Genomic DNA, 27760 nt, shown 5'->3' on the forward strand with positions numbered 1-27760 from the left:
TCTTGGATCTAAGAGCCTGGAAGGGGTGGACGACAACAGCAAATCCATATGTAATTGATTATTTGCCCTGGTGACTATGGAAAAGTGGTTGAAATTTCTAAGCCTCAGTCTCCTCATCTGTAAAACGGAACTGAGCACAGTTTATCTGATTTATTATGAGGATTCTGTGAGATAAGGCTTATGAAAGGCAGAGCCCAGCACAGAGTAAGTGTTCAGTAAATGGTAGCTGGGATTACTACTCTCTGCATGTTCATAATCACCGCCAGAGGTATCAACAATGCTAGTATTTCACTGATCCACCATTTTAAAAATATTCAGGAGAATGAAAACATCCAAGGAAAGTTAAAAAAAAACAAAACAATTTGGATAGGGCCGAACAGCAGATCCCAAATGAAAACAAAGGATTTTGGGGGGGGACCCAGATCGAGCTCTCAGCTCTGAGACCCACACTTGATCCATATGCCAGGAAGGGAGGCTCCCATGTCCATCTTGCTGATGCTGAGTCGGCTAGCCCATTCTGCCATCTTAAAAAATCCAAACACGCCCCCAGCGCCTGTCCTCCTGCATCTTTGCTCCGCATGGAGTCCAGCCCACATCTGTGTTTAATCAAATCAGTTGCTAAATGTCACAATGGCCTCATTCACAGGTAGCATAAAGCATATTTAACTGGTAATAAAACAATCCACATTCCTGAGAATGCCATTTCAGATAGGCTGCCCTGTCACTGCGTCTCTGCCACACGAGTCAAAATAATGCCGGAGCAGAGATGGGGGAGAAGGGGGCCAAGAAGGGTAATGATGCTATGAGGAGAAAGCGATCCCATGCAGATCCACATGTGCTGGTGTGGGAAGATGTCCAACAGGCAGTGCTAGGTGACAAATGGCAAAAAGACGCGGAACCGTGAGGCTGTTCTGAGCACACACTAGACAAAAACGTTGATATTTGTTAATTTCAGTTACGTAGAAGACTGACAAAGCTGGAGGGCCTCTTAGAGGAGGTGGCAGTTGAGCAGAAGCTAAATGGATGAGAAAGAGCCAGCCACGTGAAGGGCTGGGGAAAGAGCACTCCGGGGTGGGGGCAACAGCAAAATGTAAAGGCCCTGAGGTGGGAAGAACAAAGAGAAAGCCAGTGTAAGTGAAATGGAGAGGACTGGGGGGCAGTCTGCACGATGAGGTCAGAAAGGGTCTTCAGGGGCTGAGTCAGGCTAGGCTTGGCAGGGGGTAGTTACAGCAAGGCACTGGCATTCATTTCTGATTGCAACGGGAAACCCCAGACGGGCTTTCAAGCAGGGGAGTGGCATGATCTGGTACAACACGGGAAAGGACTGACTGTGTGACTTCTACACTCAGTGTTGTGGAAACAGATCGGGGGTCACAGTGGATCCCAAGACCAAACGCATTATTCTTACTGCCAAGTATCTCTGGAGAGATTCTTGAGAATGGTAACCCCATAAAGATCAGAGATTCTGAAACACGTTATATTGTGGGAGAGAAATTGTCTCAGATGTCAAGTGCCTAGGGAAGGCACTAAGGTTAGACATGCCTTATATCTGCCCTGGCGGAAATCTGGCAGGAATGGAGTTTGTGATCCAGCTTGGACCAATTAGTGCATCACATTCCCCTGAGCACAATGATTGCTTTAGGGGAGGGCATCTGAACTAAGCAGGTCCAAATGACAAGGAATCTCAAGATGTTGTACAGTAAAAAGGCTGGAGCTGCTGCAGCCACTTGGTCACCATGAGGGCACTTGGCATTTACATGACTGCCCTCCTCCAAAAAGAGATAACATACCCATTCTTCACTGACTAGGTATGTAAAAAATGTCTGTTGAAAGAACAGATGAATGAATCATCATCTTTGATGCTCTCCCCCTCTCACAGATCTAAATACCAACACTAATTTCTGTGAATAGGGCCTCTAGAATATCCTGCAAGGCTATCCATTTTTCTCCATCTTCACCACCACCACCTCCATGCCTCTATCATCTCTTTGCCCAGGGTATGCGTAGTTTCTTCACTGATTTTCCTGCATCCGCCCTGACCCTGGTTCAATTCCTTATCCTCAAAGCTGCTCTTTTCCAGATCAGTACAGCATCCCTGGCTTCCCCTTGTATTTATAACCCTCCACCATGTCCACGGGCCTTCTGTGACCCACCTCTTCTCTGACCTCACTGCGCTCCACCTATCTGCCCTGTTGTGGGTTGAATTGTGTCCCCCAAAAAGACCGATTCAAGTCCTAGCCCCAGGACCTATGAATGTGACCTTATTTGGAAACAGGGTCTTTGCAAATGTAATCAAGCTAAGATGAGGTCATCCTGGATTAGGGTGGGCCCTGATCCAATGACTGGTGTCCTCGTGAGAAGAGAGAAATTTGGACACAGGCCTGCAGAGGGAAAAAGGCCCTGTGAAGACAGAGGCAGAGACTGGAGTGATGAGTCTCCAATAGAAGGCCAAGGACTGCTGGCCACCACCAGAAGCTGGGAGAGGGGCAAGGAACAGATTCTCCCTCAGAGCCTCCAGAAGGAACCAACCCTGCAAACACCTTGATATTGGACTTCTGGCCTCCAGAATCGTGAGGGAATAAATTTCTGTTGTTCTAAACCACCCAGTTTGTGGCACTTTGTACTGCAACCCTAGCAAACCAGGAGAGCCCCGCTTGGCCTCTCTCCAGCCACCTGGCCATCTAGAACATCATCTTAGGATGTCTGCGTTTGCTCCTCCCTCTGCCTGGAATACCTTCTCGTAGCCCAAATGTTACTGTGCACAGGAATCACCTAGAGATCCTGTTAAAAAGTAGATTCGGCAGGTTCTGGGTGAGACCTGAGATTTCTAACTCTCTTCCAGGTGAGGCCGATGTTACCACACCAGGGACAACAGCTGGAAGCCCTGACCCCTCCCCATGGCTGGCTGCCTCCTCAGTCAGGTGCCAGCTCTGAAATGACATTCCGTGACCACGCCAGCTAGAGCAGTCCCCACCAACCCACCACTCCAGCCACACCGTACACATCACCCTGGTTTTGGTTTTTTCTTTCAGTAGCGCCGACAGCCTCTGAAATCATCTTACGCTTTTCGACACACATTTATTGTTTATCTCATTCCCACTTGGATGGAAGCTCCCTGAGTGCAGGGACTTTGTCTTTTATTCACTGTAATTATGCTCGGTTTCTAGAAGAGTAGGTGGTATATGACGGGCTCTCTGGAAATAATTTTTGGAAAAAAAAAAAAGTCTGTTTTGTTTTTGGCACTATTTTTAGCTCCTAGCACCCTACGTGACACATTACAAACATTCAATAGTTATTTATTGAATAAATTTAAAAAGTGAATAAACTGACTGATAACTTTCTGATTACTGAGCATGTACTATGTGCCAGGAACTACGCTAGGTCCCTCACTGTGACTATCCTAGTTTATCCCCCTTCTGACCAGGAGAACAGAATGTAGGCTCTATGTGACCTCTTTTCAATCATTTCACCAATGTTTACTGAGCACCTATTATATGCCAGTCTACCCTAAGCACTAAGGACACAGCAACGGACAAGATGATGGAAACCACTGCCTCCGTGGAGCTGTCCTCCTAGTGAGGAGGGGCTGAAAGTGAATAAGTATGTGAAATAATATGTTAGATGGTGACAGGAGCTAGAGACAGCCAAAGCAAGGACGGGAACTAGGGAACGCTGGGGTACAGGGTAGGTGGTCAGGGAAGGCTCCGCATTTTAGTAAAGACTTGCGGGAGGTGAGAGAGCCAAGCCCAGAGAGGTTGAGCTACTCACAGTTTATAACTCAAGAGATTATAAGTGGCACAGCTGGGACTCAAACCCAGGACTGTCTGACTCTGGAGCCTGCTGTTCTCCACCTCAATGTTATCCCACCTCCAACTTGCTGGAATTTCCATCACCCTAGAAGGTTCATTAATAGTTTTAGTGGGTGATTGATTCCACCTAGCTAAAAATTCCTTCCCCCCACTCTTCCTTCCAGTTGTACTTGTTACACAGGGTTCTGATTCCCCGACAGCAGATGGCCGCTGCTGGGCTGTTTTGATCATGTTTTGTGATGCCAGCCGCACGCGCTGTGGCCAGGCTGCCATGGTGAAGGCCCGCAGAACGCGTGTTTATAAACCCCTGGCAGCCAGCACTCAGCAAGCAGGGGGAAGTCTGCTGGAGGCCAGGGGCTCGCCCTGGGGCAAACAGAGGCCAACATCTGGTTCGTGACAGGGTGGTCATCCAAAAGCCACAGTACGGCCTCTGGTCTAAAGTTTCCTGGCAGTAAAGACAACCTTCTCCAAATTGATACTTTTTCAAATAGAGAGGTCAAGTGCTCCCCAAAACGACCTCCCACGGCAATCCTCGAACGCCTCATAAGCTCACAAATCCTACATCTGTCCGACTTGACGGGGCAAAGAGCCTCGTAAAACGGTGCATCCTTCTCAGGTACCCTTTACAGAAGTACTGGGCTTGCTTTCTCTGAATGCTCCGCTCCTCTGCTTACAAAGCTGCCTCTCTTAAGTGTTTACCGTTAGGAATAAGGTTCCTTCCGCAGACCTGTAAATTCCAAGTGGGTCCATCTAAGGTACCCCGGGAGGATGTGGGAATACCTTACGCAAAGGCCACAGCTTTCCTTAAGATGTCTCCCACTTTTAGATCAAAGCCAACTCGTCCTGGGTCCTAAGAGCCATAATTCACTCCTTGCCCTAAAACCTCACGTGCCTTTTAAAGATTTGATGGTCCGAGCAGCTGCGGACCTTGGCTTTCATCTCTGCTGGATTTATTTCTCCTTCTCTGGACAGCAATTCCCATCTTTGTAGCTTCAATTATTTCCAAAGTCCCAGAATTCGGGTATCATTCTACCCCACTCCCGCCATCACTGGTGGGTGTTTTTAAGTCTGTCTTAAAACTCAGAGGGGCGTTCACACACACAAACCACACCCTACGTGTTAGGTCAGCCCAAGGGACGGATGAGCCCTGCTGATGAGTCCCGCTGCATATTTTGTGTTTATTTTATATTTTCCCTTCTCTCTACACAAGGAAAGCATTTAAACCAACGGGTTATAGGTCATGGATTCTGCTGATCAAAGTTAACATCATGGGTAATAAGGAAGACTGATATCCTATAGCCCTGATAAGATGCACTAAGGGTACAACGTCACGCGTGTGGTCTCCTTGTCCCAAATGCACAACAGCAATCTAACCTTGAGAAAACATTAGACAAACCCAATTGAGGGACATTTGACAAAAATGCCTGGCGGGTATTCATCACAGTGTCAAGGCCATGAAAGACTGGAGGTCTGTTGAAGACTGGGGACCAGGAGAGACCAAATAACTAAATGCGATGTGGTATCCTGGAACAGAAAACGGCCGTTTGTGGAAAAACTGGTAAATTTCAAATAAGGTCGGTAGTGCACTCAAAAGCACCGTGCCCCTGTTAATTTCCTGGTTTTGATCACTGAACTATGGTTCTGGAAGACTCACATTAGGGGAAGCTGGGTGAAGGGTACACGGGAACTCTCTGTCCTATTTTTGCAACTTTTCTGTAAGTCTAAAGTCACTTTAAAAGAAAAAGTTAAAAAAAGAAAAAGAACAGATTCTGACAGAGTTTGAATCTGCTACTTACTGGCTAGGTGACCCTGTGCAAATTAAGTAACTCCTCTGTGCCTCAATTTCTCCATCTGTAAAATGGGTATTGAAGATAACACCCACCTTACAGGGTCATCATGAATATTAAATGAATTAATACATGCACTGTGTTGAGAACTGGATCTGGTACAGAAATGCTGGAACAAATGTCATTCACTGTTAGTATCATTAACCTTATCATTCTCACTTCTGCTATTTCTCTTCTGTTGGGAGAGAATGGGGTGAAACAAGTACAGCAATTCAGTGTCCTCTGTCAGCTTATCAACCTGGACATTTCATAATATGTGCCAGGCAACTGCTGCATAATATTTTTAAAACTAACACAAGTTAGTAATTTCATATAAAAATCCAGATTTTGCACTTCTGTTTGAGCAAAAAAGTGAGGGAGGCTCTGGAAAAATGGGTCTACTTTCTGCCATGCAGTCTCACACTACAAATGAGTAGTGTCTGCCCCTTTTAGATGGAGCATGTGTTCTCCATGGAACCACACTCCCCTCCCCTCCCTATTGCCTTCCCACCCTAAGGATAAATCCTATCATCCTTGGCTTGATATCTTTCCTACAGTTAAAAAAAAAGTTTCTATGTATCTGTGGATGGTTGAATAATGGCCCCCAAAGATGTCTATGTCCTAAGCCCCAGAACCCGTGAATAAGTTACTTGATGTGGCAAAAGGGACTTTTCCGATGTGATGTAGGATCTTGAGATGCAGAGATGATCCTGGATTAGTCAAGTGAGTCCAATGTAATCACAAGGGTCTTAATGAGAGGGAGGCAGGAAGGTCTGAGGGAGGAGATAAAACAATGGAAGCAGAGGTTGAAGGAATATAATTTGAAGATGGAGTAAGGAGGCACCAGCCAAGGAATGTGAGCAGCCTCTAGAAGCTGGAAAAGGCAACAGAATGTTTTCTCCCCTGGAGCCTCCAGGAGGATTTAAAAATTCTGACCTTCAAGACAAAAAGATAATGAACTTGTGTTGTTCTTTTTTTCTTTTTAAAATTTATTTACTTATTTTTTGGCTGCATTGGGTCTTCGCTGCTGCACGCGGGCTTTCTCTAGTTGCGGAGCGCGGGGGCTACTCTTCGTTGTGGTGCGCGGGCTTCTCATTGCGGTGGCTTCTCTTGTCGTGGAGCGTGGGCTCTAGGCACGCGGGCTTCAGTAGTTGTGGCACGCAGGCTCAGTAGCTGTGGCTCTAGAGCACAGGCTTGGTAGTTGTGGCGCATGGGCTTAGCTGCTCTGCGGCATGTGGGATCTTCCCGGACCAGGGATCGAACCCGTGTCCCCTGCATTGGCAGGAGGATTTTTAACCACTGAGCCACCAGGGAAGTCCCTGTGTTGTTTTAAGCCACTAAATTTGTGGTAATTTGTTGTAGCACCAATGGGACACTAACATAGTACTCGTGTCTCTAACAAAAATAAGAGAGAGAAAACTGTAGCAGAGGTCACCCGATTTCTCTTCGGCTCAGTCCACTTTACTCACTTGTGTGACCTGCCCTCTTCCTATGGCCATTTGTGTTTGCTGCCCCTGGACCAGAAGCCTCATATCATTCATTCATCCATGAATGCACACCTTGTAATTACTCACTGAGGATAAAATGAGGAATAAGACACAGCCCCTGCCCTTAAGAAACTTACAGTCTAAGTGGATATTCAAGCAGATTAAATATAACATTTAAGCTTCAAAAACAGAAAAATCATATTCTTTGAGAAATATACAAAAGAGACAAAATTTTAGAGAAATGGACAAGTTACCCCAATGTTATCTAAGTTTTGTTTTCACAATAACCTGGAGGAAGCAGATATCATACCCCACCACGACCATCTCAAAAGTAAGGAAAGTGAAGCTCAGAGAAGTTAACTAACAGATTTAAGGTTGCACAGCTGGTAAGTGGCCAGCTAGCTCCACTAGGAGCCTGTGCTTGTTCCGTATTTCCATGCGGCAGCTCAAATCTGTCGGAGCTTCCTCGAGGAACACACCAAGCTGCTGAACTTTTTTTTTTTTAAATTAAATTTATTTATTTATTTTTGGCTGCGTTGGGTCTTTGTTGTGGTGCGCAGACTTTCTCTAGTTGCAGCAAGCAGAGGCTGCTCTTCGTTGCGGTGCGCAGTCTTCTCATTGCAGTGGAGCACGGGCTCTAGGCACGTAGCCTTCAGTAGTCATGGCATGTGGCTCAGTAGTTGTGGCTTGCGGGCTCTAGAGCGCAGGCTCAGTAGTTGTGGCACACAGGCTGAGTTGCTTCACGGCACGTGGGATCTTCCCAGACCAGGGCTCGAACCTGTGTCCCCTGTATTGGCAGGCAGATTCTTAACCACTGCGCCGCCAGGGAAGCCCGCTGCTGAACTCTTGAACTGAAGCCTTACCAGTCTGCACTTAAGCAGTCGCACATTTATAAACCTGGCCCAGGGCTGGCCCTGGGCTGGGCTGTTTGTGGCTGCAGCCACTCAGTGACACATTCGGAGCAGATGAAATGACTGGTCCAGAAAAAGCAGATCAGCACTAACTCCACACTTGGCTGGGAGGGCTTGGATCCCATCCACCCACAACACCAGCCTTCCATCAAAGCTCACACACTGGACGTTTATACCAAGAGAGGGCTGGGAATTCCAGTGGGCAGCCGTAGACGACTGCTCTGTGCAGAGATGATGACAGACTCAGGTCACTGTCGTCCTTGGGCATATCCACATGCTGGTTCCCTTCATCAGCCCCAGGTGTCAGAGTCTGATGACGGCCCCCAATGTTTATCCCTTCCTTCTCTCTCATAGGGACAAAGCTTGCAAGCTTAAGCGGGGCCCGTGGCCGTCCTGACATCTCCCAACTTCCCCTGCAGCTAGGTGTGGCCAAGTGCCTAAGAGCTGGCCAACATCACATGAGTAGATGTGTGATGTGCAACACCTATGTTGTGCTCTTAAAAAGAAGGTGTGGCCCTATGGTTCCACTCGTCCCCCTTCCCTCTGGCTGGGCTAAGCTTGGTGTGAGCCATCCTGGGTCATGTGGAAGAGGGGAGCAACTAGGAACTGAGGAGCAACAAGAGGGAAGGGGTCTGGGTGTCGAACTCTGCAGAGCTGCTTACACTCAGACTGTTATGTAGGAGAGATATAAACTGTTATCCTGTTGAACCATTTTTAATTTTGGTCTTTATTACAGCAGCTGAACATACACCCCAATGCTATTCCCAAACCCTCATACACCACTGATGTCAAACAAAACTCTCAAAGAGAGGGTCCTACCAATTTTCTGATAGAAGTTCTCTTGGTCCGACAATAATTCCATTTCTTATGTAGGTGTTCAGGAAAAGAAGCTGAGGAAAAGGACAGGAGCAGCCCCAGACAAAAGTTCCTTCCAATGAGAAATCCATGGGAACACTGCATTCCAGCTACTCTGGAAACTTGTAAGAAGTTTTTAAGACAGAATGTGGTAGGATGCCTTCAAATATGGCTGCTAAGAATTCCTCAGATCTTGTATGTAGATGCTGTTTCTTCTATCTGGTGGTGGGGCCTCTTTCCCTTTCCCTTGAATCTGGACTGGCCTTGTGACTTACTCTGACCAACAATAACATGTGGCAGAGTGATGTTTTGGAACTTCCAAGCTCAGGCCTTAAGAGAACTGACAGTTTCTGTCTTCATTTTCTTGGAACCCAGCCGCCCTGCTGTAAGGAAGCTGACTAGACACCTGGAGGAAGAGAGGCTCATGTGGGGGAGAAGTAAGGTGCCCAGCCTAGAGCAGCACCAACTGCCAGATGAGAGGGTATGGCCCTCTTGGACATGTCAGCTGAACATGAGAGCATGGTGACCCCAGGCATCACCAGGAGAAGCAAAAAACCAGCCAGCTGAGCCCAATCAACCCAAGAATTGTGAGAAATAACACTGCTGCTGTTTTAAGCCACTGATTTGGGGGGTGGTTTGTTACACAGCAATAGCCAGTCCATACACAGGAACTGTTTTATTTTTCTTTATATTTCCCCAGGTCCAGTGACAGCTCCTCAAAGCCCCTTGTACTCTTCTTTCATAGCAACAGTCACATCACAATCATTTAATTCGTATGATTATTTTTTTAGTATATTTAAGCGGTAGGAAGTGTGCATTTGGGAGGTTCTCAGACCTGGATTCAGAACCAGGTTCTGCCGCTCCCTGGCTGTGTGACCTTGGGCATCTCACTTTGCCTCTCTGGGACTCAATTTGCTCATTTACAAAACGGGAGAAATATTAGTACTTACTTCATGAGATTTTTGTGAGCTTCAATGAAAGAATGTTAGTTAAGCTCCCAGCATGGTGTCTGGTACACAGCATGCCCTCGATTAATATTTATTGAGTGAAGGAATGAAAGGGTTGTCATAACAGTTCTACAAATACGCGTTGGCTGAATGAACCAACTACTCAACGTCACCTTCCTGATCAGACCTGGCCTGGTGGAAAGGTGCAGCCTGTCCTCACCAACACACCCCCGATCCTCCTGCTGTGGACCTGACTCCGTTCTTCATTCATAGTATTTATCACACTACAACAAAATGTACTTATTTGTTCTATTTCCTATGTTGGTTTCTGTCTGTCTTTCCCACCACAAAAACAGATTTTTAGCTATTTTGTTCCCTGAAGCATCTCAAGTGCCTGGAACCATGCCCAGCACATGTAGGTGTCAACAAACATTTGACGAATGAATGAATAAACCTAAGAAGTGCTCATGGGGATCCACGGCTTTTTGGAAGTGTGGACACAAGCATGTGCGAAGCAGCCTCATTAGAAGGCGGCCCTTCACTTTCAAGACACATTAATACCGCATGTTGAAAATGGTCCTGATGACTATGGAAGTCTGTGATGACTTTGATGTGAAGGGTACCATCTGGGGTTGTGTAAAACCAAGAGCAGAGCCCTGATGGGAAGCGAGACGCTGATAAACAGTGCCCAGCTCTGTGACATCAACCAAGCCCATGAATACCTTCCCAAAGCCTTCTCTCCAAAACCAGATTTAGGTTTGTGGTTAGAAGGATTTTCTGTCTCTGGACAACTTCACTGGGATCCCAAATCTCATAATGTTGAACTATCCCTCTTGACCATTGCAGAAATGAGATAGTTACTCAAAAGCTGCCCACACTGAGAAGGTGTCAATGTCTGCTGACCCTTTCATGTGGGACAATGATGGTGATGATGATGATGATACAATAACCTTAATTCAGAGCTTATTCTGTGCCAGGAAAGTCTCTGTGAGGCTTTATATGTATTAATTCATTTAATCCTCATAATAATTCTATGAACTGGGGGTATCATCATAAGCCCATTATACAGATGAGAATACTGTGGAACACAGAGGTTAAGGAACTTGAGCAAGGTCACCTAGCTAGAAAGTGATGGGAAAAATGCTAAGTCGGACCAGGTCATAAATAAACGGAGAAACTGCCTTACGAGTGAAGCATTGTAGGAAGGGTGCTGGCAGGCTACGTGAAAAATGTGGTCTATGCTTGTGACCACGGGCACCTGGGAAGAAGTAAGACTGGCTCCAAGGCCACTTCCTGTCCCCGGCTGTAGCTGGAAGGCACCTGACACATTCTTCCTGAGACATCTACGTGACCTTCCCAGGCTGAACGTTTGCCTCCCCCTTTTAAAACATTCCCTTTCCATGGGTCCCCTGCCTATGCCTCCTGTCGTACTTAAATATACATCTGCACTGTGGTGAACTTTCGTTCCCCTGGAATAAGTTTGCCAGTAAAAACAAAAGTGGCCTCAACATGTAGAAGTTCACAGAGAAGCCCATTTATGGAAAAATATAGCATTCATGCTGTTGGGCACTGAACTCCTTAGGAGGGAGAAGGATGAACATTCTTTTATCATAGCTCTGTAGAGCTGGGAGGGGTCTGAGGGATTAATCCTCCCCTTCTTCCTTTCATTTTTGAGCATTTATAGTCACCTAATGGTTGCCTACCCAATATCCATTTCCTCTTCATTCTTGTTAAGAGAAGCCACCTGGAGTAGCAATGCACCCAGGTAAAAATAATTATTTCTCTAGCCTCCCCTGCAGTCAAGGGTGGCCATACGACACAAATCCAGCCAACACAGCAAGACCTGAAAACTTCAGCTTTCCTGATCATGGCTTTGCTCCTTCTTGATTCTTCCTTCTGCATGCCTGAAATGTGGAGGTGAGGGCTGGAGGTGAAGCAGCCATTTGGTGAGTATTAGGTGACAAGAATGAGGATGAAAGCTAGAGGTTAAGGACAATAGGGCAGACAGACTGAGGGAAGCTGGGACATTGGGTTTTCTGTTGCTTCTGGCTGAATGAACTCTAACTGAAAATGTGTGCCAGATGCCATGGGTCCTATGAGATTAAGAGATGGTTCTTGCCATCTAGTAGCTCAAAGATAGCCCAACCCTTGCACTTTACAGATAGGAAAATAGAAGATCAGAGACTGAATGACCAGGGTCATATATGAATTAGTAACAGAAATAGGATTGGAACCCAGACTTCTGTCCTAAGTCTAGTTTTGCTTCTTTTACTAGTTCAGAGGTCCCAGAGTGTGACAGAAATCCCTAGTGGGTGTACAAAAGATAATTCTGGATGAATCCCTTTTTAATTCTCTTTTAATCTATCTCATAGGCAGCCTAGCTCAGAGGTTAAGAGCTTGGACTCTGGAACTAGACTGCTTGGGTGGGTCCAAATCCTGGCTTCACTACTCATTAGCTGAGTGACCTTGAACATGTTATTGGCCCTCTCTGTGCCTCAGTTTCCTCTTCTATAAAACAGACATGATAATTTCTATTTTATACAGTAGTTGTGAACGGTTAATGAGGTAGCACCTGGAACATAGTGTTAAATAAATATTAATTATTAATAGGTCAAGGAGAAATCTCTAATGCTCACTAATCTCTCTTTTTAGTTAAGAGGTTCAGAGCCTTGGCTAGGATTTAATAATACTGTTTTATTCTCAGTGAACTTATTTTTTACCAGTTCTTTCCATTTATGGCAAACAATACTGGCTTTTCACTTAAGGTAATGCTATAAATTTACCTTTTAAAATGAATTTATTTTAAGCCAAAGAAGTCTATAAATTAAAAAAACCCAACAAATAACAATACAGGTGACAAAATCATGAATAAGGCATCGAGCGCCTGAAGTTTAGGAAACACTTTCTGGACCAAGGGAGAAAAATCTGCACATCACCCTATAAAGCCTCCTTCCACGATCATGGCAGACATCACTAATTGATCCCCACATGCTTTCCCACTGAGGCCAAACAAAGCCTCAGATGTTTGCCAAATGAAATTCACCAATGGCTTCCTCGATTTGTCCAGTTCTCTCTGACAGAATCCAGAACTTGACACTGCAAGCTGACGATGAGAAGAACACACCAGAGTGAGCCACAGGCAGTAGCTGAAAGGCTCTGAGTCCTGGCTGGTTTAGGGTCAGATTTTCATCATTTGTATAAATATTGTCAAATGTGACATGCACAGACTATCTCTGGAAGGATACCCAAGAACTGGTGACAGGGGCGGCTTCTGGGGAAGAGTCATGGGTGGCAGTGGGACAGGGGCAGGAGGAAGATATAATTGCTACCTCTGTACTATGTGCATGTATTAACTATTCATAAAACGTAATTAATATATCATGAAAGGAAAGGGCATGAGGGGGGGGGATTTTCTGGTGGGTCAGAGTTGCCAAAGTTTCTGGATGTCTTGAAGATCAGAAGGTCCTTTAAACACTGGAGAAGCAAAAGCAAGTTTGTTGGCAGAGTTTAACTCCCAGGGGTAGAGGTGACAGCTGAGCTCCTGGTCTGGCTCCAGCAGGCCAGGGGGTGTGATGTCCACCTGCTGGTTATCTAACTTCCTTGCAGGGGGTGGGGGGGTTATGCTTACAGCCAAGCCTAAGCTGCTTACCTGCAGGAGACCCAGGGGTGCTTCTGGTCCCCCACAGCTCTGAGCACACAGTTTGGCATGCCAAGGGTTAACCGAACACGTGCTGCTCAGTGATAAGCCTCTGGATCTCCTTTCCCTCTTTCTGCCCCCTCCCCCCACCCCCACTCTCCCATTTCTACTGACAGTTCAACACAGTGGTAACAGCAACGCATCTTGACCAGAAAGGCTGAGTTCAGACCCAAGCCCCACTACTTCCTAGCTGTGTGATTTCAAGGAACTCGCTTAACATCTCTGTGCCTTAGTAACCTTCTCTGTCCTATGAGGCTAGTTTCACCACCTACCTCTTGGTACTGGTGCTGTTAACCCTGTAGTGCACTGAAAACAGTTACTGCTACATGGGGGTGGTTTTTATTGTGCGAAGACAGAGTTTGTAGCAGAAACAGGAATGAAAAAAACAGTGGTGGCTGCATGTCCTGAGTGTCTCCGAAGGCCAGGCCAGGTGCTGAGCCCCTGACTCTGTATTTCCCACTAGTTGTCAGGTCAGCTTTACAGGGTAAAATACTATCTCCATTCTACAGAACAGAAAGAAAACAGAGCCTCAGATTGTGGAAGGAAGCTGCCCAAAATCTCCCTTTCAGGAAGAGGCAGAGAGGAGATGGGTTCTAACCCAAGCATATTATAGCATTCTTCAAAGACCACAATGTTTCCACTACTCTTCTAAAAGGCAAGAACAAATCAGACTCCTTACTGGATCTGTTTCTTTTACTTTAACCTTTGTATTCTATTACTTTTGCTACAAGAATGCTGCAGATAGCCTGAAATATACAGGATAGCCCATTCTCAAGGCTCTGACCTTTAAAGGTGTAACACTTTTCCATTCATACAGAGATAAAAAGTTGCAGAACAAAGAATAACATTTGTTTTGTTGGAGGTGTTTTACAGAAACATCATGGCCTGACCTACAGGGAGGGCTGCAAGAACAAAGGATTCTGACACCAAGAAGTTTGCAACAACTAGCCACACCCTCTCTCCTTTTAGTATGAAAGAAGCCTGAATTCTAACTCCGGTAAGATGGTTCTTTGGGACACTAGTCCACCATCTTCTCAGTCTGCTGGCTCTCCAAATAAAGTCGCTCTTCCTTGCCTCAACAACTCTCTCTCGATTGTGTGGCCTGTTGTGCGGTGAACAGTACGAGCTTGGACTCGGTAACACTCTGTGGAACAGTATTTACAAATTGGGTAGACGATGGGCCAGGAGATGACTCTAGAGATGGAGCCGCTGCTGCCTCGAGAGAAGAGAAAAGAACTGGAAATGCTGGATTTTTCTCAGCTGTGGGAGGCGTGACTTATTTTGCTGATACTTCCTTTCAATTGTGTGTATATCCATGTCACCATGCCTAAGCGTGAGTGCCTGAATAATGTTAAAATATAACACAATATTATATAGTGTTGTATTATAGTGTTAAAATATAACACTACATTATAATAGTGTTATAATATAATCTCTCTGTGGGTCTAGATTGGGGGACAGGAAAAAATTCTTCTGTAAAGGTTAGTAAAGATAGTAAAATGTTTTCTGCTTTGGCTGTGTGGTCTCTGTTGCAGCTACTCAACTCTGCCCCTATAGACTGAAAGCAGCCACAGGCGACACGTGAATGAATAAAAGGGGCGGTGGGCAAATAAAACTTTATCTGTGGACACTGAAATTTGACGTAATATCATTTTCATGTGTCATGAAATATTCTTCTTTCAGTATTTTCCCTCAAACGTCTGAATGTGTAAAAAAAAATCGCTCTGAGCTCCTGGGCTATATACAAAGACAGGCAGTGGGAAGGTTTGGGTTGTGAGTCATGGTAAGCCCTCACCTGGTCCAGGGCAAAAATGTTTGGTACTCACTGCTACAGAGCTTTTGTCCACACCTGCCCTGCTGTTTCTAAAAGTCTATTTTGTTCTTTAAAAAGTCCTCTCAAGAGACAGATGCTGCATGATTTTACTTCTAAGAGGTATCTAAGGTAGTCAGACTCTTAGAAACAGGAAGCAGGATGGTAGCCACCATGGGATGGGAGGAGGGGAGAATGGGGCTTTGTTGTTTGATGGATATACTTTCAGTTTGGTAAGATGAAAAAATTCTGCAGATCTGTTGCACAAAAGAGTGCATACAGTTAACACTACTATACTGTACACTTAAAAATAATTATGATGGTAAATTTTATGTTATGTGTTTTTTACCACAATAAATACACACACACACACACACACACACACACACTCTCTCTCTCTCTCTCTCTCTCTCTCTCTCTCTCTCTCTCTCTCTCAGGATTTCTTCTGGTCTTAGCAGATTTGTCCCAGGAGCATTCATGTGGGCAGAAGCAATGACCGATCTGTCCCACTGTAAATGTGAGACGCTCTCCTGCACAGCAGGGGATGGAGGAGGCCCTTCCCTGACCTTTGACCCTCCAGCCCAGGGCCACAGGAGCCACGGGTCTCCCAGCCTGGGTCAGGACAGGGCTGCTCTATGGTGGTGATTTTCACCACCTCCTCCCCTTCACTGAGGAGTCATGCCCCTCCTCTCCTGGACTCCCTGCATCCAGCCCTTGTCTGCCTACAGAGTCCTTTCCACACAGCAGATCCTGCGAGAACCCAGAGTGGGATGAATTGTGTCCCCCCACCGCCCCCAAATTCACGTCCACCCAGAGCCTTAGAATGTGACCTTATTTGGAAATAGGGTCTTTGCAGATGTCATCCAGGTAAGGACGAGGATGAGATCCTCCTGGATTAGGGTGGGCGCTAAATCCAATGAGAGTGTCCTTAAAAGAGACAGGAAAGAACACAGAGACACAGAGAGAAGATGATAAAGATGAAAGCAGAGATTGGAAGGATGCAACTATCAGCCTAGGAACTCCTGGAGCCCTGAGAAGCTGGAAGAGACAAGAAGGATCCTCCTCTACAACCTTCCGAGGGATCAGGGCCCTGCTGCACCTGGATTTCAGACTTTTGGCCTCCTGAACCGTGAGAGAATACATTTCTGTTGCCTCGCAGTTTGTGGTAATTTGTTACAGCAGCCCTACGAAAGTGATACAGAACCCAAGTCCAAGCCCGTCCCTCCTCCCACCCTTCCCACCTCACTTGAGGCAAAGCCGCAGTCCCCACAGTGGTCCACCCAACCTGGCCCCATCACTAACTCTTGGCCTCACCTCTTCCCTTTCCCCCTCATTACCTCACTCCAGCGCACTGGTCCCTCAGCTGCCCCTCAGACATGCAGATGCACTGCCCCCTTTGCAGTGCCGTTCCTTCTGCCTGGAATGCCCTTCCCAGACCTCCCTGCAGGGTGCCCTTCCTCTCCTTTGGTCTCTGCTCCAATTCACCTTCTCAGCGAGGCTCTCCCTAACCCCTACCCCTATCTAAAATCGCTTCTGCTCTGTACCAGCTTCCCAATCCCCTCCTCTGCTCTGTTTTTCTGCACAAATCCATCACTCTCTGAAACACTATGAAATTTACTTATAAGAAAAATGAAAAAAGAATCTTACTGATTTTCTATCTCCCTTTGTTAGAATGGAAGCTCTGCAAGGGCAGTGGTTTTTTTGGTTTTTTTTTTAAACTTTCTACATTTATTTATTACGAATCAACACACATTTCCTATTGTGGGCTAAGCCTCACATTGGATGCTGGGGATACAGAGATAAAGCAGGCCACCCTCAAGGAGGTATTGGTCATGAAGCCACACCTTCATCAAGGTACCCTCATTTTTCCCCGTCTTGGGGGAAAAAGGAATCCTCAGACCACACAGACCAGGAAATTCTCATCTCAGTGAACTGGTAAGAATAATCCTTTTACTGGCCCACACATGACCTCCCACACAGCTCCTGCAGCACTTGAGATGTTCAGGCACTGGCTGTCATTCAGGCAGTCATTTAGCAGCGGTCCCCAACCTTTTTGGCACCAGGGACCGGTTTCGTGGAAGACAGTTTTTCCACAGATGGGGGGCGGGAGGGATGGTTCAGGCAGTAATGCCAGCGATGGGGGGGGTTAAGGGGGCAGCAGATGAAGCTTTGCTCGCTTGCCCGCTGCTCACCTCCTGCTGTGCGGCCCGGTCCCTAACAGGGTGGCCCAGGGGTTAGGGACCCTTGGTTTATGCGGTTGGGCCTCTTACACTGGCCAGTGACCGCTGGACACTTCCCAGGATTGACCTTAACCAGCTTCGATGGCTCTACAGGATCTGATGCCACAATAGCCAGGACAGCATTTCTGCCTCTCTGGACACTGCCGGCCACTCCGGCACTGAGGGGCTTCCTGCACACGGCATGTCACGGCGGTCTGAAGGGGCAGGGCTCCCTGTTTAGCTTTTCCCAGAGCCCAGGACGTCGGGATTTCGAGGGCAGGGAGCACCACGAAGGAGATGAAGCTGTTGAGCTTCACAGTGAGGACAGGTGGAGCTGTAACGGAGGAGTTTTTATCTGTTTTGTCACTGCTGTGACCCCAAACCTGACACACAGTGCATACCATAAATAAATATTTGTTACTGATGAGTGGATGAGTGAGTGAGGTAAACAGAATAATGCCTCGCCCCCACCCCCAAAGACATCCATCCTAATCCCTGGAATCTGTGAATATATTAGGTTACCTGGCAAAAGGGGATTAAAGTTGCAGATGGAATTAAGGTTGCTAATCAGCTGACTTTAAACCCGGGAGAGGATCCTGGATTATCCAGGTGGGTGCCGTGTTATCACAGGGTCCTTAAAAGTGGAAGAGGGGGGCTTCCCTGGTGGTGCAGTGGTTGAGAGTCCTCCTGACGATGCAGGGGACACAGGTTCGTGCCCCGGTCCGGGAAGATCCCACATGCCGCAGAGCACCTGGGCCCGTGAGCCATGGCCGCTGAGCCTGCGCGTCCGGAGCCTGTGCTCCGCAACGGGAGAGGCCACAACAGTGAGAGGCCCGCGTACCGCAAAAAAAAAAAAAAAAAAAAAAGTGGAAGAGGGAGGCAGGAGAGAGATGTAACCACAGAAGATCAGAGTGATGCTATGTGAGCAGGACTTGACCCACTGCTTTGGGCTCTGAAGATGGAGGAAGGGGCCATAAGCCAAGGAATGCGGGCAGCCTCTAGAAGATGGAAAAGGCTAGGAAATGGATTCTCCCCTGGTGACTCCAGAAGGAATGCAGTCCTGCTGACACCTTGATTTTAGCTCAGTGAGACCTTCTGACCTTGGACTTTTGAACTCCAGAACTGTAAGGTAACAAATTTGTGCTGTTTTAAGCCACCCATTTTGTGGTAATTTGTTACAGCAGCAGCAGAAAACAAATACAATAATACTCATAATAATGATAATACTCATGAACATGCGGTGCTTCCTCTGTGCCATGCTCCATTCTCAGGGTTTTACACTGACTCATTTAATCCTTACAACAATCTTACAGCAACACAACTGACAAGGTGGAGACGCCTGTGATCTGAATCTTACAAATGTGGAAACTGAGGCCTAGAAAAGTGAAGCTGCTTGCCTGTCGTGCAGCTATTAGATGGTAGAGCTGGAATAGGAACTCAGGGTCCAGGTGCAGAGGCCACTGCCTGCACCCCCATCCTTGGTTATGAGGATTACGTGAGCTCGTGTGTGTGACATCGTAGGACCTACCAGAAGGGAATCATGAAAGACAAGGACTTCTTATCCAGGCTGCCTGGAGGAGCGTCCTGGTCGGTGCCAGACCTGCAGCAAAGGAAAAACGCCCGCTCCTCTGCGCCTTTACCAAAATATCCTCTCGTATTTTGAACCAAGTGGAAAAAAGTTATTAAACACTCCAAATTCAAAAAAGCATGACTATCTATAAAACCCCAAATAGACAAAGCTGCCAAAGCTGTTTGCACAACCTCACAGACCCACCTGGCAGGACCCCATGACCGTGTGCGCCCTAATCACGGGACGACTGGAAACAACTGTTCCCTGTGCACAGTAATGTGAGGCTTTAGAACAAACAAACGTCCGCAGTCTGTCTTCCTTTAAAAATTCGACACTTTCTTCATTGGGGTTTCTGGGCACTGACCTTGACTCTTCTAAATATTGTATGAAAATACTGATCATGATTACGGAGCTGGGGGCAGCCCCTTAAATTCTGCACCTGGGAGAATGCCTCGCTTGCTTGACGTTAGTCCCAGCCCTCATCCTGCTATGGCACGTCCCGGCTCTGTGACTTCCTTCCTCAGAGCCTCAGTTATCTCATCTGTCAAGTGGCAACGAACTTGCCGCAAGTGCTCAAGTGAGGACCAAGGGAGTGAATGCAGGCGACGTGCTCGGTCTGAGCCCTGGACCCCGGAAGCCCTCCCCCCATGTTAGCTGTTTTCATGAGGGCTCAGCACCTGTCGCTAAACGGGCCACTGATTCATGGTGGCCATGATGTGGTTGGTGGTCACTAAATATTTGTCAAACAAATGCTGGCTATTAGGACACACCATGAGAGTCACTGCCCCCGGGTTCCGAGAGCCACCAGAGAGCAGAGAACGAGGCACAGGCTGCAGAAACATCTATTATGAATTTTTTTCCCCTTGGGGAGGCAGTGGCGGGTGGTGGGCAGAAGGGGCCAGTTTAAAAATAATAAAGTCAATTTGGTACGGTCTGCTTTGGTATTTTGAGATCTTTGAAAGAGATATTGTGTGGCTGCGGGAGCGGGGTGGCCGGGAAGGGGGTTGTATTTATACTGTAAAGAGGGAGCCCTGACCTTTGCTGGCGGCGGCCGCTCCTTGTCGAACTTGCCGGGGTCTGGACCGCCTTTGCCGCCACAGACTTAGACTGAGACTAATGCAAGCCAGCTGAGCGGCAGGGCCTTGACCGACCTCTCTCGCTTGGGTGGTTTCAATTTTTTTGCACAGCCCAGACATCTCAGGGACGGAACACAGCACTCAGCCCCAGCCTCTTGCTACTCAGCAGGGGGGACCCTGGGTGGGCGATGCTGTGGGTTGAACGGTGCCCCCGAAAAGATCTATTCAACTCCTAACCCCTGGTCCCTGTGAATGTGACCTTATTTAGAGATAGATGTAATTGAGGTAAGATGAGGTCATCCTGGCTTAGGGTGGCACCTAACCCAATGACCGGCGCCCTTTTAAGCAGAGGGACATTGGGGCACAGACACCCAGGGAGAATATCAGGGGAAGGGCAAGGCGGAGAGTGGATGCCAAGGGTTGCCAGCAGCCACCGGAAGCTAGGACAGAGGTATGGCTCAGATGCTCCCTTGGAGCCTCCAGAAGGAACCAACCTTGCGAATGACATCTTGATTTCAAACGTCTACCTCCAGGGTTGTGACACAATAAATTTTCATTCTTGAAGGCACCTTGTTCGTGGTACCTTGTTACGGCGGCCTTAGGAAACGAATCCAGGGGATCTTGTTGACTTGCTGGCATTCACCACTTTTTGTTGCACCTCTGGCAGGGAGAGGGTCATGGGCACAAGGACAGCCTGGCCTCTGAACTGCAGAATTCAGGGATGCCTCCTGGCCCTGTCACTGGGAAGCTGGGTCACCCCAGGCAGAGCATGTCCCCAGTCGGAGCCTCCTCCACCTCCATGTCTGTGCAACGAAGATATCAAACTAGATCCATGTATCCAGACTTTAGCTCCCATCTCCTTATGATTTTCACCACATCTCCAAACCACCTGTACTTATTTTACTTAATTTCCCGTAAATCAACTTTAGATTGACTCATGTTTAGAAAACTTAGCTTTGTCCTAAGTCATAGTATCTACAAAATCACTGTTTATCTTAAAAAAATTTGTCTGAGGAAAAGACTTTATATCACTACCGTAAAGAGAAAATCAATACCACTTGCCCTCAGTTATGAAAATGTAAAAATAGAAAATACATAGAAAACAAATGCTTTCAGTTCTAGCTAAATACTGTTGCCTGCCAAAAGGCCTTCAAACCTGGGCTTGCCTCTACTCCTGTGTCCTTGAGTGACCAGAAATACCGCACGGACTTGAGTCCTCAACTAACATTATAGATAAAGCCTCAAAAAAAAAAAAAAATCACAGAATTCATCAAACACAATAGCTTATGTTTATCAAGCACATACTGTGTTCCAGGCGCTGTTCTGTGTAGTTCATAAATACTCCTTTCATCTTTACAACAACCCTATAAGTAGGGACTATTCTTGTCTTTCCGGCTGAAGAAGCTGAGGCACAGAAAGGTTAAGTAACTGCACTAAGGTCACACATCCTCTAAGGTGGCAGAGCTGGAATCCAGACCTTGGCAGCTGGGCGCCAGAGGCCACACGCTCATGTGAACACTGCTTGGCTACGCTTCTTGAGACTAAATTTAGTAGAACTCCAAGTTAAAAGTGAATAAAACACTCGCCATGCCTACTAAACTTTTGGAACCTGTATAAATGATGAGAAATTTTACCCAAAGAAAGTTCTGGTGTGAATCCCATGTCTCTGTTCAATTTCTCTACAGCGACTCTATATATTGAGAGAGTTTTATAGAGATTCAATTAACACGACTTAAAAATGAATGGCTCTTCTTATCTTGAAAAGCCACCCCCACTGCTCACTGGCAGACAGAAGGGACTAAATATTGGCCATCTACTGTTTTGGTCTGCCTACCCGTCACCCCTCCCCACCCTTTGCCGCAGAATGGGCATGTGACCCAGGCTGAGCCAATCACAATCTCCAACCACAGGGACTGGTTTAAGAACCACTTAGAGATCTTCTCTGGAATTCTTGAAACTGGAGCTGGGAGATAGAAGCCTCTTTTCCTGTCTCATTATGAAACTGAGAAGCTTTAAGCCCCAGGTACAGGAGGCAGTGTGCAGCACCGTGGAACCATTTGATAGAAGGACACAGACGAAGAGTGAGAACCAGATGCCAGAGATTTGCATCTCTGGTTCCAGGTCCCTGAGGCCAGCTGCACTTGCCCTGCTTCTATGAACCAACACATGCCTTTTAAAACCCTAAACTGCCTTGCATTGGATTTTGACAACCAGCAGAAGGGCCTTGGGTTGGCTGGCATGACTGTGGAGAACACGAAGGACCAGAGAGGCACACTAATCTGTCCATAGTCACACAGCAGTTAGTGGAAGACCAGAACCCACAACCTCTCCAGAAACATAATTTAAAACATGGCTAGGGTGTGTCCTGTGGACCCACGGCCACGCTGGATTATGCTGTTCTCCTGGCATAATTATTAATGGTGTTCTTTTTCATACTAAAAAAAGGTCCAGGTTCAGGCAATAAATTAGATGGTCACTCCAAGTGTAGCACTATTAAATAAGAAGTGTCTTTGTTTTTCTTCATTTTAACCTAGTCATTTACATTTCATTCTGGAAACCAAAGCAAGCCAAGAACTTCAGGGTTTTATCAAATTACATTTTTAATACTTTTTTTTTTTTTTTTTTTTTGGCTGTGCTGTGCAGCATGTGGGATCTTCGTTCCCTGACCAGGGATTGAACCCATACCCCCTGCAGTGGAAGCACAGAGTCTTAACCACTGGACTGCCAGGGAAGTCCCCTATTTTAATGCATTTAATAGATGTCCTTAAGAAGGACCAGATAGCCAAACATGGCACAATGACGTGAACACAAATATATTCTCTGTGGCATCATCTATTAACCCAGGGGCAGCGGACGTTTCCTGTGAGGGGCCAGAAGGTAGCTATTTTAGGCTTTTCAGGCCACGAGGTCTCTGTTGCAACTACTCAGCTCTGCCATTACAATTAGAAAGCAGCTCTGGCAATACAAACATTAGAAAGCAGCTCTGGCGATACAAACATGAGTGGGTGTGGGGATATTCCAATAAAACTTTATTCATAAATACAGCTGCTTGGCTGTTCAGCTGTAATTTGCTGCCCCCTGTATGAGACGGAAAAAGCTGGTAACTCCTTAAATGCCCATCATTATGTGACTCATTAAATAAATTATGGTACACTGATTCAGTGGGTACCACAAGGTCCTACAAAAGCGTGTTTGCAAAGAAAGTTCAATAAGATGAAAACTGCACACCATATTAAAAACCCCACAAAACCTAAATCTATTCATTCAACACAATCTTAATTTGTTCAAGACTATACATATGCTAAGTTTAAAAACTTAAATCTAGGAACTGGTGGAACCAAAGATAAAACAAAGAAGCTTAATCAAATGGAGGGTATATAGATTATTAATACAAATTTCTTCATTGCGCTTTTATGGTATTTTTCAATGATTCCAATGAACATATGATACTTTTTTTTTTTTTTGCGGTACACGCCTTTTGCCTCTCACTGCTATGGCCTCTCCCGTTGCGGAGCACAGGCTCCGGACGCGCAGGCTCAGCGGCCATGGCTCATGGGCCCAGCCGCTCCGCAGCATGTTGGATCTTCCCAGACCAGGGCACGAACCCGTGTCCCCTGCATCGGCAGGTGGACTCTCAACCACTGCACCACCAGGGAAGCCCCGAACATATAATACTTTTAAAGTCAAGCAAAAATAAATGATTATTTAAAGAAAAATTCAGCCATCTCATCACCAAGCTATCAGCAGAAAGGACCTTGGAAATCAACTTGTCCAGAGTCCCAAACTGTGGACCACGACCCATCAGTGGGAGGCAAAATCAATTTCTGTGTCCTGACCAGCAAGGTTTTAAATAAAATAGAAGAGGATTGTGTTTTGTTTCTATTAGTTTTTCTTCAGTGAAACAGAAAATATCGGAGGGCAAAACACATAGTAAGAGTGAGTGGTTGTTTTTTGTTTTTGCACAAACTTTGTCATGCACGCAAGTATCTGTACATTAAGTGTGTCCTGGGTTGTGATGAAGAATGTCTTTTTTAGTGTTGACTATGATCACAGAAGGTTGAAAGCCACTGATTCCTAGTCCAACTCTCTCATTTTACAGGTGGGAAAGGTGAGTCCCAGAGAGAAGGGTATGTTATCCCTGACATTGTCCCACGCTGGGCCAACACCGGAAGATGACTCCACCTATCCCTTTTATTTTATTTTTTAAATTTTTATTTATTTATGTATTTGGTTGCATCAGGTCTTAGTTGAGGCAAGTGGGCTCCTTAGTTGTGGCTCACCGGCTCCTTAGCTGTGGCAATGTGAACTCTTAGTCGCAGCATGCATGTGGGATCTAGTTCCCTGACCAGGGATTGAACCCCGGGCTGCCTGCATTGGGAGCTTGGAGTCTTAACCACTGCGCCACCAGGGAAGTCCCCACCTGTCCCTTTTAATAACCTGCCCCAACTTTCCTGGCCAGGGCAGCTGGCCAGCCATTCCAATGTGCAATTTCAGATGTCCACATGGTGAATGACCCCGTGGCAGGTCACTTGCCATGAGAGAGGTTAAAGCCTCAGCAACAACAAACCCTAAGAATCTGGGCCTCCGAGGTCACAAGTCCCACTCCCTCCCCCAAGGTGGAGTCCTCCTGGGCATCCTTTTAGCCACATCCCTATTTTGGCCCCAGGGGTCTATAATGAGATCATTCAGAGAAGCCTGGAGAATTTAAAGGTCAGGCAGCTGACTGGGGCCCAAATGCAGCAGCAGCTGGGATGGCCCTGGGCTATGGTTTGGGGGTCGCACAATCATTTGAGTAGCCACTTCCTGGAGACCACAGTTTAGGGCTGGAGTGGCAGAGATGCAAGGTTTGGTGAGACCTGCAGAGGTCTGCTGAAGAGGTTGGAAGGGGGCCCTTGGCTGACCCAAAGGGAGACAAAGACACGCACAGAGATGGGGATCACCAGTACAAAGTAGCAGGGGCAGCAGATATGCCCAACCACCGAAGTTCCAGCCTGGCCACTAATACTCCAGGGGAACAACCCATACTCTGGGGCAGAAAAGGTACAGAGACTACGAGCTTCCGAGGAGATGAAAGCAGTGAGATGTTGGGAACCATCTAATTGCCTGTCCAAAGAGCAATGGCTAAATACCATGATTTATCCATACGAATAATAATAGCCGACACTAGTGAAGTGCCCTGACTCTTCCAGGCGCTGTCCTAAGCCCCATGCGCGACTACCTGGCCTCCAGATCCACAACAGATCAGCTACTCCTAGACCCCATTTCACAGATGGGAAAACCAAGTCTCAGAGACGTCATCTGCCTGCAGTCACACAGCCAGTAAGCGGTGATGCTGGGATTCAAACCCAGGTGCTTGGTTTTCCTCATGGAGCAGTTGGGAGGCCAGAAAATAGAATAATCTGGGTATATTTGAAACATGTTATTTAGTGAAACATGTTATTCATGTTTCAAAACATGTTATTTAGTGAAAAATATAAAAGGCAGTTTATAAAACAAGACGAACAGCAAGGTATGTTTTTTAAAAAAAGGAATTTTCCAGTTGTGGGAGGAGAAATATGCACACACACGCTTGCACGCGCACACATACACACACACACGCGAGCACAGAGAAGTTCCAGAATATACAACACTAGTGTTATTATGCGATTTAAAATAAATACATGAAAAATGACAAAGCAGTATAAAAAGGCAGGTGGATTAGGGTCTGCAGGACGATGCTGCCTGCCTGGGGCACGTGGAAACTATTGACTAGGAAATGATGCTGAAAGAGAGAAACTTATGCTGAGAGAATCAGAGAAATTCTCTGCAAGCTTCCTCAGATCAGGGCGAGAGGCACAGGCATCCAGGGTGGGATATGGGCTCTGGTACCCCTTTACTAACTGAACTTTTAGGAGCAGAAAGGATCTGATTTGCTCTAAGGGTACAAATTATGTATCCATAGCCTGGCTCCGTCCTGCCTTCGGCTTCTGAGTGAAGATGGATTTGCAGTATCTGTCTAACTGTGTCTCTCCCCTAATCAATGGCTCCCTGCCTAAGGCTGTGTCCTCCCTTCCCTTGCTGCCCACCCCTTAACTATCCATTTCAATCCCCAGCAGAAGGCCCACTGCCCCGGGCTGGGAGCAGACTGCTCCCTTCTTTTATCTCTGACGAGTTGCCATGGCAGGGACTTGTACCTTGAATAACTCTCCATTTTGCGTGTCTGTAGTTTTTTGTTTTTTGGTTCGTTTTTGTTTTCCTTTTCTTACTCCCCTCACCTCCTACCCCTTGACCACAATTATCAGAGAGATTTATTCTGCCACATTTTCAACAGATTTTGCAGACACCGACCTTGGTGTGGGCTCAATTCCAGTTTCACTGACATATCAGAACTAAAAATGAAAGCAAATGACACCAGAGGGACATGTCAAAGCCCTTCTCTGGGTCTCTGTTCCTTCAGGAGTGAAAGGATAAGTTGGGATGATGCTGAAACCATGCGATTGGGACTTGAACCCACGGTCTTTTAAAATTTTTTTCTTTGAATTTATTTTTGGCTGCGTTGGGTCTTCGTTGCTGCGCACGGGCTTTCTCTAGTTGTGGCGAGCGGGGGCTGCTCTTCACTGCGGTGCATGGGCTTCTCACTGCGGTGGCTTCGCTTGTTGCTTCTCTTCTCTAGGCATGCGGGCTTCAGTAGTTGTGGCCCGTGGGCTCTAGAGTGCAGGCTCCAGTAGTTGTGGTGCATGGGCTTAGCTGCTCCGCGGCATGAGGGATCTTCCCGGGCCAGGGCTCGAACCCGTGTCTCCTGCACTGGCAGGCGGATTCTTAACCACTGAGCCACCGGGGAAGCCCCCCATGATCTTTTTAAATTGAGGTCACACATCTGGTCTCAGGACTTAATGAATCTCAGGTTCTTGATATCTCATCGCAGAAAGAATTCAGTGAGAGACAAAGTGATAGGTAAGAAGTGGATTTATTTAGAGAGAAACACACTCCACAGAGTGTGGGCCACCTCCGAAGGTGAAAGGCCCTGAAATATGGGGTGATTAGTTTTTATGGGCTGGGTAATTTCATAGGCTAATGAGTGGAAGGATTATTCCAACTATTTTGGGGAAGGGGTGGGGATTTCCTGGAATTGGGCCACCGCCCACTTTTTGGCCTTTTATGGTTAGCCTCGGAACTGTCATGGCACTGGTGGGTATGTCATTTAGCATGCTAATATATTACAATGAGTGTATAATAAGGCTCAAGGTCTACTGGAAGTCAAATCTTCCACCATCTTGGACCTAGTTGGTTCTAACCAGTTTTCGTCATGTCCTATGGCTATGTCATTCTTCTAAAGGTTGTGCCCTGCCCCCTTCCCTCTTGTTTCAATTCTAGAATGTTCTGAACAGAGTCTCTGGGACCTGGTAGGTGTTGTTACAGGCAAGTTCTGTGAATATGGGCTCCAACGTGCCTGCCCTAAAGACCTTGAGGGAGGGGAGAACCTGGGGTGGGGTGGTGGCCGGAGAGACCTTCCTCCTGGTCTCCATGCATCTTTCATGAGCCCCCTATAGTCCACTCACCCCACAGTAGCCGAC

General features: G+C 46.7%; 1 protein-coding gene across 1 annotated transcript in view; it reads right to left on the reverse strand.

Annotated features, from left to right (window-relative positions):
• EYA2 (EYA transcriptional coactivator and phosphatase 2) overlaps window positions 1–27760 on the reverse strand; it is a 176685-nt gene that overhangs the window by 106579 nt on the left and 42346 nt on the right. The window lies entirely within an intron of this gene.

This window comes from Aethalodelphis obliquidens, unplaced genomic scaffold (genome assembly GCF_003676395.1).
Source record: "Aethalodelphis obliquidens isolate GAN/ISIS:26980383/991018 unplaced genomic scaffold, ASM367639v1 scaffold42, whole genome shotgun sequence".
Taxonomy (NCBI): domain Eukaryota; kingdom Metazoa; phylum Chordata; class Mammalia; order Artiodactyla; family Delphinidae; genus Aethalodelphis; species Aethalodelphis obliquidens.